Raw genomic sequence first — 18,705 nt, 5'->3', positions numbered from 1 at the left:
CAGGCGTGCTCTGCCAACTCAGCCTCTGCCATGTCATGAGTCACAGAACTGGCAGGCTCCAAGTACACAGGCAGTCTTAAGGCCCTCCACGCCTGCCAGCTCTACTGAGTGGATGGGACCCAACCAATGCCCACTTCTTCTGGAAGGATTATTTTGAATGAAATTTTTCCTTCGAGGGCAAAAAAAGACATACGCGATTTCCTTTAGGGTAGCTTGATAAAATGATCCCAAAATTCAAAAAGGAAAAAAAGAAGTCTACTTCACCCACGGCTGGGATTTTCCCTTAATGCAAGATTCTTTAGACTAAAGGGGAGTTTGCTGGCTGCCAACACTTCCAGGACAGGCTGCTGGCACCAAGTTCCCTGAGAAAAGCAGCAGATGGCCTCTGGGGAGCTGAGGGAGTCAGCCAAGATTTCCCTGGAGAATCACTGGATGGATGTCCCAATTACTTTGGGCACATGAGCCCTTGGCCCTAACCAAGTCCAACCTTCATTTAGAGTTTTAAAGCCCAGGGTCTGTGTGAGTCATCTGCCACAGAAGATGCTGGTCCCATCCATGTAAGAGGAATCGACTCTTCTTCCCAAGGCCAGCCTCAGTCGTGTGAGGCATCACTATACCTAACTTCTTCCAGACCAAGCCTTGAATCAAGTGCTGTTAATAATACTAATTATTATTAATGATAATTAATAAGATCAGTTGACCTTCTGGGTAGGGCTCATCTGCTCTGGTCATACCAAATGGGCTCATTGGTTTATGCACAATATTTGTTAACTTCAACAAGTGCCATGCATTTGATCAAATTGTTTAATCTTTTCTGGTGATGGCTTTGTATTTCTGGAGGGGGTTCACAAAAAATAAAAAGAGAGTTTTGTCTTTTACCTAGAGCAGCCAGGACTTGCGGTTAAAACAGGATTTAGCCTGAGTCAGCTCACATTCTTTGGATACTCATTCCAGTAAGGCATCTACCATTCTAGGATGAAGGAAATGAACATAGGATATCACAAAAAAAAAAAAAAAAAAAGAAGCATGGCCACAGCTCTCTTTTAAAAATCATCCATAAACAGGTATTGACGAGTACTGATTCTGATCAATACCATATTCCAAGACATTGACTGAATGAGGGAGAATGTTCTTTATCTCGAGGATGCTTATCTACCAGGGGAGCTAGGACTTACACAGGAAATATCGTGCAAGGAAATAACACCAAGCATCATTGGATAGATCAGTTTTAGCGCTTTGGAATAGACAAGGTACCGTTTTCCCACGTGTCTGTGTGGTTCATTGCAGGGTTTTGAAGTTTGGCTGTCTCTTCAAGGAAAGCCTCTAATATCCACTAGACTTAAGATTGCAGATACCTGTTGGAGAAGATGGATGCCATTCACCCATCCCTCAGGAGAGGAACTGTTAATCACCTTAGCTGAGCATTTTGAGCTCGATGCAGTACCGAGTTGTTGCAATATAGGCTGTCAGGCCATTCATTTTGGAAAACTTCAGAGGTACTGCTCTTTGCTTGATAGATATGAACGTGTTTTGCACTGTAAGTTTCTGTTTTCCTTATTGCTTTTCTGCTTTTAAAAACATTTTTGTACTGAAGGCAAAGAAAGGACATCACAGAAACAGGAAGTAAAGCAGGGCAAGGACCTGAGTCTCCCACCCAGCTCTGCACGTGCCTGGCTCAGGTGCTCAGTGACCCTGCTCTCTTGGCCTCCTTTGCCATAGAGCTCGTCTCTGGATTTCCAAATCCTCTTCCTCGTTCAAGACCTCCATCAGATACCATGTCTAGGAAGCTCTTTCAAATCTCCATCTCAAGCAAGTACAGTCTTTCCCTAGAACATTCACTGATTCTCTAACAGCCTTTAGCACTTCTTCCCACATATAAACTTATGCACTTATATATTGGTTTCTATAGTATATAAACCACACATGTTGTAAACATCATAACATCCCCTGCTGCATCTAAAATCTATCACAGTGTCTAAAAGCACTCCACATTTAGTAAATGCTTATTGCAAATATTTACTGGATGAATAAATGAATTATCAATGCAGGGAGATTCTTCTGAAGAATCTAACATGTATATCAATCAGGACACAAAAATGGGAACAACATCGTGTATATAACTGAAGCAGATTTACACCCTAGATAAAAGTGGTCAATACTTCAAATCACTGCTCAGTTCATTTGGCTTAGTATATTTCTTTGCTAGGCACTCAAAGATCTGGCTAAAATTAAACAATCAGCATACGAACAGAGGAACTCTATTTAGACCATCCATCTCAAGACTGCTTCTTTAACAGGCACTTCTTCCTTACTTTCCCTTGAAATTGGGAGGAAAAATTGGGAAATGGCCTTATTAAAATGTGGAAGTTTAGTGGGAATGTGTTGTGGACAAGGCTCTCTTTTGTCTATGATTTGAAACCCAGTCCTATTGATAACTTTTTAAATAAGAAAAGTGAACTATCAATAAAGTAGTACTGCCCCACCCAACTACTAAGACAAATAAAGTAGGTGAGAGACCACCTTATAAGGTGGGAGAGAAATAGGAATTCCCTGGTGGTCCAGTGGTTAGGGCTCCAAGCTTCCACTCCTGGGCACATGGGTTGATCTCTGGTCAGAGATCTAAGATCCTGTATGTTGCATATAAAACAAACAAAACATGAGGGAGAAAAGACATAAAATAATGCAATCTACCAGCAGGCTGAAATGAATATTGGTAAAATGGCATGCTTATTAACTGGAATGCCTTTTCCCTAATGACCAAACTTCAGGTATAACAGCTACCATTTCCTGAGTGCCTACTATATGCCAGGCAAGTGGAAAGCCCTTTTAATATATTGTCTCACTTATTCATCACAGAACCTCAAAGTCAATATGATTGTTCCTATATTACAGGGAAGGAAACCAAAGCTTACGGAGGTTAAGAAACTCGGCCAGTTAACATAGGAAGAGTGTGCTTTAAACATTCTCAACTACCACCTTCTGCCCTAAAAGCAAATCTTGGGATTCTCCATTTCTTCAATATTCACAAGCTTAGACACACACGTGTCCCAGCTTAGTCTCACCTCAACTCTCTTATTAATCCGGGCCAACTTTAAAGACTGACTTGTGAGACTGCAGCTGAGAAATGGAGAAAGGCCCAAGAGTTGCTGTCCTCAACACATGAAGTGAACAGCTCACAGGGAGGCAGCTCATTGTTGACTGGAGTGTTTAGGAATGTTCCTGGCTCCAGTGAGCGCTCCTACGACACCATGCTTTTATTTTGCATGAAGAGAAAAATGCGATTAAGGCATGCATTCACCATGTGCAGACGAAGACCCTCCTGCTTGTTAAGAACGCTTTGAGGTAAAAAGGGACCAAGGCCTCCTTCTTTCACCACTCTCCCTCCTCCAAAGCGCCCTCCTGCGTGCCCCTTTCCACAGGGAAGAGCCCACACAAAACACTTGGCACCGGGTGACCTGGTGAGCCAGGAGGCTTGGTTTTTCTAGATGAAATTCAGCTGACTTGGTAGCCTAAAAAGAGATGAACCTGGAAAAGCTTCAGCTAAGCAATCAAAGATCCCTCTCTTTCATCAGACATAACTGAGTTCTGGTCTCTCCCCTACTGCACCAGCTGCGTTGAAAGGAGCCTGTAGGGACCTCCCTGGGGGTCCAGAGGTTAAGAATCCACTTGGCAATGCAAGGGGCGTCGGTTCCATGCCTAGCTGGGGAACTAAGCCTGTGGGCCACAACTGGAGAGTCTGTGGGCCACAACGAAAGATCCCAGATGAGGCAACGAAGATGGCGCAGGCCACAGCTAAGACCCATCGCAGCATATAAATAAGTTAGTGTTTTTTTAAAAGGGCCTGTAAATCTACCCCAGATCTGGCTGCTGGGTGAAAGTCCTGGTAAAGCACACACAGGGCCGCTGGGAACAGCAGCCTCTCCACCCCCAAGAGCTCCATGCTGCCTGCTGGGGAGGGAGGACCATCCTCCGGCTTCTGTGGGCTCTGCTCTCTGCTCAACGCGCCTGCGAAGGGCAGAGGCAGTCAGAACAGACGTGAGCCTGATCATCGTGGTGTGTAAATCCTTGCATTTTGAACCACGCCATTTTGCAATAATCTGTTTTGCTCATCAGCACATCAAGAGTGTGTTTTCTTGTTTTCTTAGGCATATGGTCATGGCAGCTTTCGATGTAGTCCAAATAAAGTTCTAAATATGAACTCACAATAGCAAAGTCAACAAAGCTAGAAGCGGCTCATCTCTGGGTGCTCGAATTTGCATCTCAGTGTGAGAGGCAGGACTTCAGAGGCCAAGGATTAATAGAACTAATCACCTTATTTCCCCCAAAGGTTTGACCCTGGGTGTGATTTGTGTCCACAAAGCTGATATAATGATGACCAATCCCTCTTATTAATGCAGCTAAAAATGGAACCCATGTAAGAGCTTATGTAACTTAAACGACACACGACAACTAAAGACTGCTTCTCCCATGAGCTCTTAGAGCCAGAGTTAAATTGGCCTCTAATGAAAAGTGTAAATTTGGGGGCATTTCTCTTCCTGTCTGCACTGCTCCTTCATTAAGTTAGATCTTTCAGCTTCAAGAGCATAAGAAAAATACAAAAACACAAGGTGAAGCCAGATTTATAAACATCTTTAACATCTTTCCAACTAAGTCTTTGGTGCCCATGGCTAAGTGTTACTATCATTTGAAATAATTCTATTATTACTATTAGAAATAATTGTAGCAGTTAATTTGTCAGACGTCTATTATTCTGAAGACTCACATTTTATATAGTAAATAATAATACAGAAAAATCTTTAAAAATTTTATATTGCAGGATATAATATTCTTTTCACGTCTCTCAAGCCAGAAAGTTGCAAAAAAACAAAGCAATGAGAAATTATTTGCGTATCATAAAATGTTGTAGGCTTGTACATAAGCCTGGGGGAAAAACATACATATTTACTCATGAATCCCATCTCAGTTACACCTTTGCTCATTTAGAAGCTGTGTTTAGGTTTTGAAATCACTGGACGTGCTGTTTCATTTGTTGATCTTTCCATGACATTTTAGGAAAGATATTTTTAAAGCCCAAGACAAGTCAAATGGTTTCTTTTGAATTACTTAGTTCTCAGTTATTATGTAGATGCTTGATTGAATCTGATGAATGATTTTTTGAAAGAAACACTCACTAAATTTATGAACCGAAAATTTTACAAACAAACTGGCATGTCTAGACTGAAGGGTGTACATCTCTGGTCTGGAGTCACATTTTGCTTGTTCTGCAGAGTGGGATTTTAATTTTGTTTAAGCTTATTTGTTGCTAACTTTTTAAAATCAAGTGATTTTCATTTTTAAAATTCTCATCTCCTGATTTCTTTGGGGAAAAAATCATTTTCTGACAATCCTGGACCTCCATTCCCACCACAGGCAGGATCTGAGTGGCAGGTGCCTGCTTTAAGGGGATCTTTGACCTTCAATTCATCGTCATCCCTGCCCAGTCTGCTCACTAACCTATCTCCCACCTGGGCCCCATAGGCACTTCAGTTTGCAGGTCCTGATGTAGACACAGCCTGAATGTCTTCCCAGCCTCAGGGGTCTGGCAATGAGAAAGAAGCTCCATCCCATCATAGATATGGAAGATGATTATGAGTCAAGCAATTTGGCTAGAAAAGGTCACCAATCTCTTCTAATGGAAGGATAGAATAATAAGACAAATAACAAAGTGAGAAATAAAATGTGAGCTAGTGACATGAATGGTTGTCAGTCTCTAAAGAGGTTTTACTTAAACTGAGACCTGAATGACATGAACACCTGGAGGGGAAAACATTCTGGATGAAGAGACTGGCTGGCTTCAAGGAGAAGAATGAGGATGTGTGGATCGGCAAGGGGCAGAAAGTTCTGGGAGACTTCCCTGGTGGTCCAATGGCTAAGACTCCACACCCCCAATGCAGGGGGGCCCAGGTTCAACCCCTGGTCATGGAACTAGATCCCACATGCTGCAACTAAGACCTGGCAACAAAATAAATAAATCTTAAAAAAAAATAACACAAAGAAATGAAAGGTCCATTGACAGCACAGGATGAGTGAGGCAGAGAGTTGTTCAAGATGATGTCTGTGAACTCTGCAGGGGCGGATACCATATGGTCCTCTTACAAGAGAATTCCTTATAGAATTTGAATTTTATCCAAAGAATGATGGGAAATCCAGAGCAGGTTCTAAACAGGGGAGTAACACGAAAGAAGCTATATCTTAGAAAGCTCATTCTGACGCTAGATTGAGAAGGATCAAGGGAAGGTGAGAAACGTAACCTGGGAGACCACGTGAGAGTTCAGCGCTGTGTTGATCATCGGCATGATAGTGGCTCACTCCCTGTGCCGAAGACTGCAGTTTAATTGTTCTGGAATAAGACCTAAGAAAAACGTTTTATCTTTATTGTTTTACTTTTACTTAATACCGGAGTATTACCGATTAACAATGCTGTCATAGTTTCAGGTGGACAGCAAAGGGACTCAACCACACATATACGTGTATCCATTCTCCCCCAGACTCCCCTCCCATCCTGGCTGCCACATAACAATGAGCAGAGTTCCCTGTGCTACACAGTAGGACCTTGTTGGTTTTCCACTTTAAATATAGCAGTGTGTACACATCGATCCAAACTCCCTAACTATCCCTTCTCCCCACGTTTCCCTCTGGCAACTATAAGTTCGTTCTATAAGTCTATGAGCCTGTTTCTGTTTTATAAAGAAGTTCATTTGCATCATTTATTTTTAGATTCTGAATATAAGTGATATCATAGGATATTTCTCCTTCTCTGTCTGACTTACTTCACTCAGAATGACAGTCTCTAGGTTCCTCTGTGTTGCTGCAAGTGGCATTATTTCATTCTTTTGTTTAGTTTTGTTTTTTTAGTTTATTTATTTTTAATTGAAGGATAATTGCTTTATAGAATTTTGTTGTTTTCTGTAAAACCTCAACATGAATCAGCCATTCAGTACAATTCAGTTCAGTCACTCAGTCGTGTCCGACTCTTTGTGACCCCATGGACTGCAGCACGCCAGGCCTCCCCATCCAACACTAACTCCCAGAGTTTACTCAACCTCATGTCCATTGAGTCCATGATGCCATCCAACCATCTCATCGTATGTCATCCCCTTCTCCTTCCACCTTCAATCTTTTCCAGCATCAAAGTCTTTTCAAACAAGTCAGTTCTTCGCATCAGGTGGCCAAAGTATTGGAACCTACTCACCAAAGAAAGGACAGAGCTGGGTGAATGGCATGACACCTCCGGCTACGGAAGAGGTCCCCCTGTAACGAACAACATCTTAAAGCAGCAACACTGCCCAGGACGGGGCACCTCTATTTCACTGCCATCTGAGGAAGAGGCTTGTGTAGCTCAGAAGGCAGACTGACAGAACGCTGACCCTCAGAGGCTCTAGTTCAGCGTCTGAACCATCCAGAGGACGGGAGTCTCGGGTTCTGTTGCTATTAACTGAGCTATTACTCTGTGCCAAGTGACCTACGAGATGCTTCCTCAGGTTATCGCCTCCCATCCTCATAGAAACTTTAGTTACAGTGTTATCCCTATGGGATAGGAGAGCAGAGGCTCCTCTGAGAGGTCAAGTGACTTGCTCTAGGTTATTCAGCTGGTCAATGGGAAAATGGGTCATTTAAAAAATGAGGTTTTCATTATTACCATATAATGTAAAGCACTTCTCGGTCTTTTGGATAAGATGGATGCGCAGCATAGGGGCTTCCCAGGCGGCACAGTGGTAACTAATCGGCCGCCTACGCAGGGGACCCAAGAGAAGCAGGTTTGATCCTTGAGTCAGGAAGATCCCCTGGAGAAGGAACTGGCAACACCTTCCAGTACTCTTGGCAGAGAAATTCCAGGGACAGAGGAGCCTGGTGGGCTACAGCCCATGAGGTTGCAAAGAGTCAGATATGACTGAGCAACTGAGTGCAAACGTAATCCATGATCATTCAATTCACCAAGTGGGGTGAAGAGGCAAGCAAAGATCAGGAGAAGTGGTTGGGGGCCGAACTGAAACTTGGGACCGTGAAAGGTGAGCAGAATTTACATGGGAAGAGAGGCGAGGGGGTGCTTTTCAAGTGGGGCAGAGAGAGAAAGCAGGGATGGGAAGGCACCCTGTGTGTTCAGAGGACCTAGCAGAGGCCTGGCTGGCTGTGATGAGGGCTCAGCCTACAATATGCAGAAGCAGAGAGATGCCTCCCGGCGCAAAGCAGCAAAGGAAGCCTCCTCTGTTGAATCGTTGTCTTTGGCGGCTGCGGCACAACCCTGAGGAAATGAAAGGGAGCCTTCCTGCTGCCGTCAAGGGCATTCTCCTGGATGACTGACAGCTCTGCCGCCAAGCCCTGGTTCCCTCTGGGGGCCCTGACCCCTGTGAGCCCCTGGCGCCACAGACCCAGCAAGGGTAGCTATTGTCTCTTTCTTTCACTTCTGGGTTCTGCAGCCACTGGACGGCCGTCTCAGCTGCCTCAAGTGCAAACCTGAACTTCTCAGGTTGTTGGGGGGTCAAAGCGCCACAGCTGGGGCAGAGCTGGGGAAGGGGTCCTTGTGAGGCTGATCAGCAAAAGCCCCGTGACCCCACGGCTGTCCCCTCCTTCTGGCCTGCTTTTCACTTGGTGGGTTCTGGACCACATCCTTCAATGGCCACCCCCTTCTTTGCAACAGCTGGAGTAGTTACCCGGAATCCCAAGGAGGTGACAGGATCTCTTGCATTCAGGAGCACAGGGCCATCATCCTAAAGGGGAAGCGAACTGAACCACCAGTGCGTAAATTCCCAGTTTGTCCCTCTGTGCCAGACAGCTCCAGAAAGCCCAGGCCAGCGTGGTTCCTGTGCCTTGTTCGAAGATGTCTGTGGCTTTCGAAGAATTCAAGCTTTGTCTTCCAGTCAAAGAGACACTCAAAGTTAAGTTTCTTGGGACTGGTTAGCAACATCTGTGACAGCTTCAAACTGGAGCTGAAGGATGTATCATGGAGAATTCTAGAAGCCAAAGACTCTGGGGGATTCAAAATAAGAGCCACCACTCCATGAGCACTTACAATTTGCTTCCCTGTTGCGTATAAATCATCTCGGTTAATTTTATTTAATCCTAGCAACAGCCCTTTCATTCAGTCATTAAGTATACATTTGTGAAGGGCCTGCTATGTCCCAGACACTCTGTTCTAGTGGTTGGAGACATATAATGAATATGATGAACAGGTAATCCATAGAGTGAGGTAGGAATTGGAAGAGCTATGGAAATAATTGATTAGAAGAAAGGGGTTCCAGAATCCTGGAGTGTGGCAAGGATGAGGTCCCAGATCTCACTGAGAAGATTCTTTTTAAGAGACACAGGGAGGGGGCTTCCCTGGTGTCTCAGCGGTGAAGAATCTGACTGCCTTTTCAGGAGACACAGGTCCCATCCCTGGTCTGGGAGGCTCTCACATGCCACGGAGCCACTGGGCTCTTGTGCCACAACTACTGAGCCTGTTCTACAGCTGAATCCCACGCACTCCAGAGCCTGAGCTCCTCAACAAGAGAAGCTACCACAATGAGAAGCCCGTGCCCCGTGGCTAGACAGTAGTCCATGCAGTAACAAAGACCAAAAAAATAATTTTAAAAAAAGAAACCTAGGGAGAGTAAAAGGGGGACCCATGCTGTATCATGGGGGAAGGATGATACAGGCAAAGGCAAGGAATGCTGATTTGGGTCAACACAACAAGGAACAGAAAAGAAAAAACAACTTTTCGAAAGAATGTTAAAGAATGTATTGAATCTGAGATAAAGTGAAAATTAGATATTATTTGTATGATTGGCAGAATAATGGCCCCCTGAGGGTAGTCCATGTCTAATCCCAAGAATCTGTGACTAGGTTCCTTTACATAGCAATAGGGAATTAAAATTGCACATGAGATGAAGGTTGCTAATCAGCTGATGTTAAAAAATGGAGATTACCCTGGATTATCCAGGTGAGCCCATGTAATCATTCAGGGTCTTTATCCATAGCTCAGTTGGTAAAGAATCCGCCTGCAATACAGGAGACATGGGTTTGATCCCTGGGTTGGGAAGATCCCCTGGAGAAGGGAAAGGTTACCCACTCCAGTATTCTGGCCTGGAGAATTCCATAGACTGTATAGTCCAGGGGGTCGCAAAAAGTTAGACACGACTGAGCGACTTTCAGTTTCACTTTCAAAATTACAGAAGGGAGGCAGAAAAGAGAGAACCAAAGAGATGGCAGTGTGAGAATTTGTCCCAACATTCATGGATCTGACATGGAAAGAGGGGCCATAGGCCCATGAGTACAGTGGCCTCTAGAAACAAAAAGTCCAGAAAATAAATTCCCGCCTAGAACCGCCAGAAAGGAACACAGCCCAGCTGAAACCCTGAGTTTAGTCCAGGCAGCGTTCTAACACACGGAATTGTAAGGTAATACATTTGTGTTCTTTTACGTCACAGCACAAGCATGAATGCTAAGTTGCCTCTAGGGGATCTTCCTGACGCAGGGATCAAACCCACATCTCCCGCACCTCCTGCATGGGCAGGCAGGTTCTTTCTTTACCACTGGTGCCACCCAGGAAGCACCCTGTATGTCACAGAGTTTGTGGCAATTTGTTCAAAGTCTATAGGAAATCAACACAAGCATATCTATAAAAACTTCCCGAAGAAGAATCACCCTTGGGCTTCAGGACACACACGCACTGGCAAGTTGGTTAATCTCTTGGGATCACCCAGGGCAAACCAGCTTGACCAGTTTCTTTTCTTGGGTCATCTCTCTCTCCATTCAGATTGTGTCTTGTCTGTTTGAAGAACATCACGGCCAGTGTGGATGATTCTGAGTAAGAAAGAAGAAAGTGGAGGTAGGTGGACTCTGAGTGGTGATGGGGGCCAGGGCTTGCCGGGTCTCCTAGGCAACTGAGACAGATGTGCCCTCTACAGGGAAGATACAAAAATCCCCAATTTACAGAGGAGAAAACTGAGAGATTAAGTAGCTTCCCCAAGTTTAGGCAAGTGAGATTTTACTCCAAGCCTCTTTGTCTTAAAGTCCTTGCTGTTATAAACCCAGCCACATGGCTCAGAATAAAGGAAGGATGAAGACTGACTCCTAGTGAGACCATGACAACATCTGTATGTCCCCAACCCCCGTGATAGTTTGTTAAGGTGGCCCCATTTGTTCATGTCACCGTGCTAGTCAAAAGCATTGCAGCATTTATTTAAAAAAAAAAAAAGGTTATTATTTCAGGATTTAACTGGAGCCAGGCCTCACCATAGCAAAAACCTTCACTCATTCTCATTCCCTGCCTGTCTTCCTCTGTTTTCCCCTCACCTCCTGCCTTTCTTCCATTATTGAGGGCCAAATGGATGCTTCTGACTTTCCAGCTATAGATTTTGTGCAATTAAATAAGAAACTTCTATACAGTTTAGCTGGATTTGCTCATGACCTGACTGCATTTTTAACCGCCCTGAACCTGAGGCTCTGTGCTTCTTCCCACCCTTTGAGCTTCTCTCTGTGTGTTGGTCTTCTCTCTGTGTGTATGTAGGTAGCAGACTCTCTGTTATTTCTGCCTGCCAGTGTTCCTTTTCTCTTGCCAGAAGTGTCCTAATTTTTCCACAGGATACACCCAATGTATCCAGTCTCTGTAGCTCTGTCAATCAAGGTGTCACACCCTCTCCTGGCTCTAGATTCAAGCTCGGCCAATCAGACTTCCTGTATTTGAATGCAGTGAGCATGAATCAAGCATGGAAAACGGTTGAAGCTGGTTCATCCTGGAAGCTCTAAAGAGATCAACATATTCCATGGTCTGTGTCTTTCCTTGAAGCCATGAGTGGTTGGGGAGTTTTCCACAGATATGATGATCCCATTTGCACTTTTTCTAAGACTCAGTAAGCTCTCTATAATATTGCAAAATATTTTTAATTTCCCTTGTTTATGTTAACACAAGTCAGTGTTGGCTACTTGCAATTAAAATAAACAAAATTTCCTGGTGATCCAGAGGTTAGGGCTCTGTGCTTCCACTGCAGGAGGGGGAACTAAGATCTTGCAAACTGTGCAGTGCAGACAAAAAAAAAAACAAAAAAACAAAACTGATAAAACCTTGACTGTTGAGTAACCAGCTTAATTTACTTGGGCTTTAATATTTTGTATTTCAAAGACTCTTACCTCTCTATGTAACTAAATAAGACTCTACTCACCATTAAGATGGAGATTTTGCTTAACATGGAGTATATTTTTCTCTACATGGGTGTTTTTTTCTAATACTAAACCCCATGTTAGGAATAAAGCAATCCATCTTGCAATTTTTCCAGTAACCAGAATCTCACCTTTATTTAGTCAGCTTGTTGTGGTTGCTGTTGTTTTGTTTGTTTGTTTTGGAGAAAGTAAATTGAGATTTGGTCTATGTCAAGCCAGGATCCAAAAGAGAAAATTTCAAAGCATAAAGACCTTAACAAAGGAATACTCTGTCATTGGAGGAGACATGTAGACGGGGGCCTGACCGAGACTGTCTTTCTAACCTACACACAAAACCAAGCTCCTATTCCATGACAGGAAGAAACGCTTATTAGGTGCAAAGATATACATCATCCCCATTACTCATCCTTTTAACCTAAAAATAGTTTTCTCCCTAGTGGATCCAGTTTTCTTAGAGGACAGCATTAACATCTTCCTGAAAGAAGAGCTCCTGAGAGCTGAGGATGGCTTATTCATTTCCTTGGCCTCCACTCCATTGGGGCTGGTTCTTCTCCCTGTGCCTACCAGCCTCCATCAAGTCCTCAAGCCTAATCAAATGTGCCAAAAAGAGGTCAAAAAGCCCTCACCCAACTGGCCAGGAGACATGAAGGACAACCCCAGTCTTCCTGAAATGAGTTTGCCTGCAATGTTTTGCAGATTGGGCAATCTCTTTTAAAAAAAAAAAAAATTATTATTAAATTATTTTATCAGCTTATAAAGTAATCTTCAGAGAGTTCTCATAGTAGAGATTTTTAAGCGTCCTTTGCATGTAATTATATACAGAAAATACTTATTTATTATTTTTAAAATTAATTTTTACTGGAGTATAGTTGCTTTAGAGTGTTGTGTTAGTTTCTACTGTACAGCAAAGTGAATCAGCTATTAAGTGTCCTTTTTTTGCAACTTTATTTACTTGCCTATTGACTGGGGTGGGTCTCCGTCGCTGTGTGGGCTTTTTCTCCAGTTGCAGTGAGTGGGGGCTTCTCTCTAGCTGCCGTGCCTGGGCTTCTCGGTGTCCTGGCTTCTCTCGTTGCAGAGCGCCGGCTCCAGGCGCTTGGGCTTCGGTCATTGCAGACGTGGGCTCAGTAGCTGTGGCTCCCGGGCTTAGTTTCTCCGCGGCTCGTGGGATCTTCCCCAACCAGGGACTGAACTTGAGTCTCCTGCATTGGCAGGCAGACTCTTTACCACTGAGCCAGCAAGGAGGCCCAGGGGTCCTTTTTAATAAGCAGTCATCCGTAAAACATGGCAAACAATTCTTGGTCAAAGTTTCCTCCTGATTATTATAATATAAAATTATGATGGTGGAGAATTTGAAGCTTAGAGGGATTTGAATTCCATGACATTTTGTCTCCTTAAGGAAAAAACAGTCCAGCCCTCATTTAACAATGTCTCTTCGTTGCTCTGAGCCAGTTCCTCCTCGGCGTTATCTGATTTTGGCAGATTCACCAGGAAGACAAGATTCCAGTGCCCACACTCCTCAATCTTTCTGGAGCCTTATTTATATCTCTATGTCAACAGAGTGAAGAGAAGACGATGTTTCACTTGGAGTAGCCCACAGCTACTGGCAGACTCCTTAATTAGTGTCTGTGACCAGTTAGCATTGTTTAGATTTCGCTCAACACGCTTACCCAGAAACTTGCTCCTTCTCGGCTGCTGTGGTAGGCGCCAGCTGTCTTTAATCTCCCAGGACCCAATTCACAGACCAAAAATTCTGTTATGAGCACAAATGTCTGAGAGTGGGTATTTGTTTATTTTCTGCTGAAGAGACAACCCTTATACATCTCTGCCATTAAAAATAAATAAGTCGATAAATAAATACCCAGACCCAACACAACAGACAAAATCCGGAGCAGCTCACTTCCATCTAAACCAAACTAAGTTTGGTTCATGTGGAAATGGCACCTCTTATTGGTTAAGAAAATACTCCTTTTCTCGGAAATAATAAGCTTATCGCAGAATTCTGTTTTGAAAACTAAAACGTATCCTTGACAAAGAGGAAGGACAAAGAAGCGTATGGCTTCAGACAAAAAGGTCATAATTTCTGTTGGCCAAGCCATGCACATTCCATTTCTCATAAAATTTCTGCTACTGACTGGTACCTTCATCCATCTTCTGTTGTCCTAAATGTGTGAACAGAAATGTCTACAGACTGTATTTGCCTGAACAAGCAGATGCATTCCACTCCGGCAGTACTTGGGGAAACAGGGCCCAGGAGATCGTTACCAAGGTTATGTGCAGCTGAATGCCAGCAGTGAGGCGACCCCAGGGGCCCTGCAAGAGGCACCTTGTACCATGGCCTCTGTTTCTATGACATCATCATTTCATAACCCCAGCTCTCAGGACGGTCTCAGGCATGAGGTGGGTAGAAGGCTTCCATAGAAACAGAATGACTAGAACAGACAAGAAAACTACATGATCCTAAGGCTTTCAGTATCGTTTCAACATAAAATTAGGTCACAGGTATCAGAAGGATTCTGAGAATTCCATTCAACGGCTGCACATCACCAAGGATAAACCAGCACAGATAGCTGGAGACCGATGATAGCATGAAGGGCCGTTAGAGATCCTTGAGAGGCTAGAAAATGCAAGTTCAGCCCTGCGCTGCCCAGGAAGGAAGGGAGCTCTGAGAGAGAAGAGGTAGATGCTCTAAGTGTTTGTGTTTCTCCAAAGCAGCCAGACTATTAAAAAAAAAAAAAAGGAGAGAAGGTCAATGGCAACAAACAGAACACAAAGAGGAAGAAACATTCTGTAAAGATTTATAAATATGTTTATAATTTGCAGAGAAGTAACCTGTTGATAGTAAGAGGTGGAAAATCCTGAGATGTTGAGTGAGTGATGTGAAAAATGTGAGCCTAGTCCTGGTTGGGCTTGTCTGGTGGCGGCTCAGATGGTAAAGAATCCACCTGCAATGCAGGAGACCCAGGTTCAACCCCTGGGTCAGGAAGATCCCTGTAGAAGGGAATGGCTACTCACTCCAGTATTCTTGCCTGGGAAATCCCATGGACAGAGGAACCTGGTAGGCTACAGTCCATGGGGTCACAAAGAGTCAGACACGACTGAATGACAATCTTGATCCTGGTACAAAGATGAAATGAGAAACACTCCCACATGGCCTCAGCTGATTCACTCCTCAGAATGGAATCTCAGGGTAGGGGCTTAGAAAACTTGTGATCATCTTTGGTGGGGCTGCACTGGCCCCACAAAGAACTCTTCCAAGAATATATATATATATATAGGAAAAGCTAGCTGCAAAATGTGTGTGGCCATGCGGGTTGCCCCTTTTTATAGTTCTGACAGATATTCATGGATAGAATCATGAAAGGCTGGAGAATGGGATGGTACCCTTTTAATCAACCATCTGGGTCCTTAAGGAAAATATGTGCACAGAAAAAAAAGTAAGGCACATTTTTTTTATCCCAGGAATGTGTATTAAATGCCCTCTATGTGTCAGGCGCAGGTGGCAAGAACACAGTCCCTGCTCTCATGGGACTCACATTCTACCTCCAAGTTCATCGAGAAAGTGTGACCTCAGATTAGCAACCCAGGCGGCCTGCTCTGCCTGTCACTTTCCCGAGACCACCCTGAGACGCGAGAATGGCTACACCTGCCGCTCTCAATGGTGAATGAGAGAAAGTGAAAGACGCCGAACGTTTGCCCTCACAGCGAAAGCAGAACTGGTGAAGGCCACCTGTCCCAGCAAGGGAGGCGGGGAGGAAGCTGCCCACAGCCTGGCGACGGCCTCGGGATGCCGAGCAGAGGATGCTGCCGGGCCTCATCCCCTGGGCAGGCACCCCAGGGACCCTGCCGGCCTCGGGAACCCTGGAGGGGTCAGTACGAGTCCACATCCATTCGTGCTATTGCTGGCCCATCAGGAAGTCACATCTGCCTCTTTGTGGCCGCAAGGACTGTCACACACCAGGCTCCTCTGTCCGCCACTATCTCCTGGAGTTTGCTCAAATTCAGGTCCGTTGAGTCGGTGATGTGGTCTCACCATCTCATTCTTTGCTGCCCACTTCTCCTTCTGCCTTCAATCTTTCCCGGCATTGGGGTCCTTTCCAAAGCTAGGGCTCTAACTCAGCACAGCAAGAGAGCTGAAGCCTCCAGGCAGTGACAACTTAAATGTCCTAAAACTGCACCGATCCTTGAAAACTCCTCTTTGGGTCATAGAGAGAAGTTGGAAAGAAAGAAGAGAGGTGCCATGAATCTTCTAGCTCCCCAAATCAATATTCAGTCTCATTTTGGTTTTTTGTCCTATTAACCCATGTGTTTGACAGTCACACCAATGACCCACAAGGTTCCTTGTCAAGGGACTCCTTCGAAGAACTGCACGTAACCCTTACCATGATTCTTATCTTGTCTCTTCTAGCCGACAAGATGGTCCGTCTGAGCCCACAACATCAGCTTTTTTGGCCATGTGCCATAAGGGATCTTCTCCAACCAGGGACTGAATCCCTGGCCCCTGCTTTGGGAACTCAGAGTCTTAATCACTGAACCACCAGGGAGGTCCACACAGTGCCTTTTAAATACCTGTTTTAAGTCTCAATTCTCTGACCCAACCTCCAAGGTCAGTATTCAAGCAAATAACAGTAACATAAAATGCTTCAAAGTGGGATTGAAAATAGAAGAGTCCCTATTATTTTCACCTTGTCCTGGGGTTCTGAAATCATCATGTAACAGAAATTAAATTGGTCTCAACACTGTTCATGATCTTGACTCAGTCTTTTTGATCTTGACCTGTAATTTGTCCAGCGTACACTTTGTACCCTTCAGTTTTCTTGTCAGCTCCAGCTCCTGGCTTCACCTATGGATTCCTTTACCTTGGCTTCAAAAGCGCAGTCTCCCACCTGGTCTGGCCTACCTTCTTCCCGACCTGTTTATATAGCCCCTTCTTAAATCCTACCTCTTCCATGTGGCTTTCCCCAGCCAACTCTAGTCCATGGCTAAACTCATAGCTATAAGCTTTCTGGACCCAATTCCAAAGGGTGGGTATGTGAGTTTCCCCACCTCCGCCCCCGAACCCCAATCCAACAAGCAAGTCTCCAATATCAGCTGGGTACCCTACTGTTTGGCTTGATTCCGACACTGTCTACCTGGAGACGGATCAGATCCCACAGGTAAGGGCTCAATCTCGCAAGACTTGCCCCCTACCACCACCATGTCAGCTGCCAGTTATAAGTTCAGGTAATTCCCTGTGCCTCTGATTGACTGGCTGTGGATTGGAAAGCTCCATGGCCTCATCCTAGATAGATTAATTAACCAGGGCAGCTCACAGAAATGAGAGGAACATTTTAATCGTTAAATCATTGGTTTATTATAAAAGGATGTAACTGAGAGACAGCCAGATGGAAGAGACGCCCGGGGAAGGTAGGGGGAAAGCGCTTGTGCATCCGTGCCCTCTCCAGGTGGGCCCTTCCCCCGAATCCCCAGACATTCGCCAACCCAGAAGCTCTCCAAATCCCATCCTTCTGAGTTTTTATGGGGCTTCATTGAATAGGCACGAGTGATGGATGAAATCGTCAGCTGTGGGAGACTGATTCGACCACCAGTCTTTCTCCCTTGCCAGAGGTATGTGTGTGGGAAGTGGGGAAGGGAGAGTGGGCACTAAAATTCCAGCCCTCTGATCACATAGTCGGATCCCCTGGCAATCCCCTGAGCCCTCTCTTTAGATCACCCAGTGAGAAAGTGTTAGTCACTCAGTCGTGTTCGACTCTTTGCGACCCCATGGACTGTAGCCTGCCAGGCTCCTCTGTCCATGGAATGCTCCAGGCAAGAATATTGGAGTGGGTTGCCATTCCCTTCTCTAGGGGACCTTCCTGACCCAGGGATTAAACCTGGGTTTCCTGCATTGCTGGTGGATTGTTTATTGTCTGAGCCACAAGATAAGCCTGAGTGCTTTCCAAAGTCACCTCCTAACACAACAAAACACACCTTGATGACTCCCATCACTTAGGAAACTCCAAGGGTTTAAGGAGCTCTGTATCAGACATGGTGACAAAGACCAAATATACATTTCTTATTATAAATCATAATATCATGGTAGTTTCCCTAGCATTTAGCATTTATGGTCATTGTACACATGCCTTGCTTCCCTGATAAATTACAACTTCATAAAGAAGTCCTTGGTGAGCTTAAAATATCTAATACAGCATCTTGCATATATTTAGTACACAATAACCATTTTCATTTTTAAAACTGCATATACCTTGTTTATCTTACAGAAGATTTAAACAGGTGGCTTGTGTATATTGATTGATTGATTGGCTGATTCATTAAAGGTATTGCTCATCTTTTATTAAAAAAAAAACCCTTGGGGTGCATACAGTATGAAAGGCCCTCAGTAAATGAGACAGATCACCATTGCCAACCTGCTCAATCATGGGAGGCACAGTTTTTCAGTAAATTACAGTATAGTGTAGAGCCTTTTGCTGCACAGGTGTGAAATTTGAGGTTAAATTTCCTCCTCCACCTATAACATACATAATGAAACAA

This window comes from Oryx dammah, unplaced genomic scaffold (genome assembly GCF_014754425.2).
Source record: "Oryx dammah isolate SB20612 unplaced genomic scaffold, SCBI_Odam_1.1 HiC_scaffold_22, whole genome shotgun sequence".
Taxonomy (NCBI): Eukaryota; Metazoa; Chordata; class Mammalia; order Artiodactyla; family Bovidae; genus Oryx; species Oryx dammah.
The sequence above is the reverse complement of the archived record's forward strand: the minus strand, read 5'-3'. Positions refer to the sequence as shown.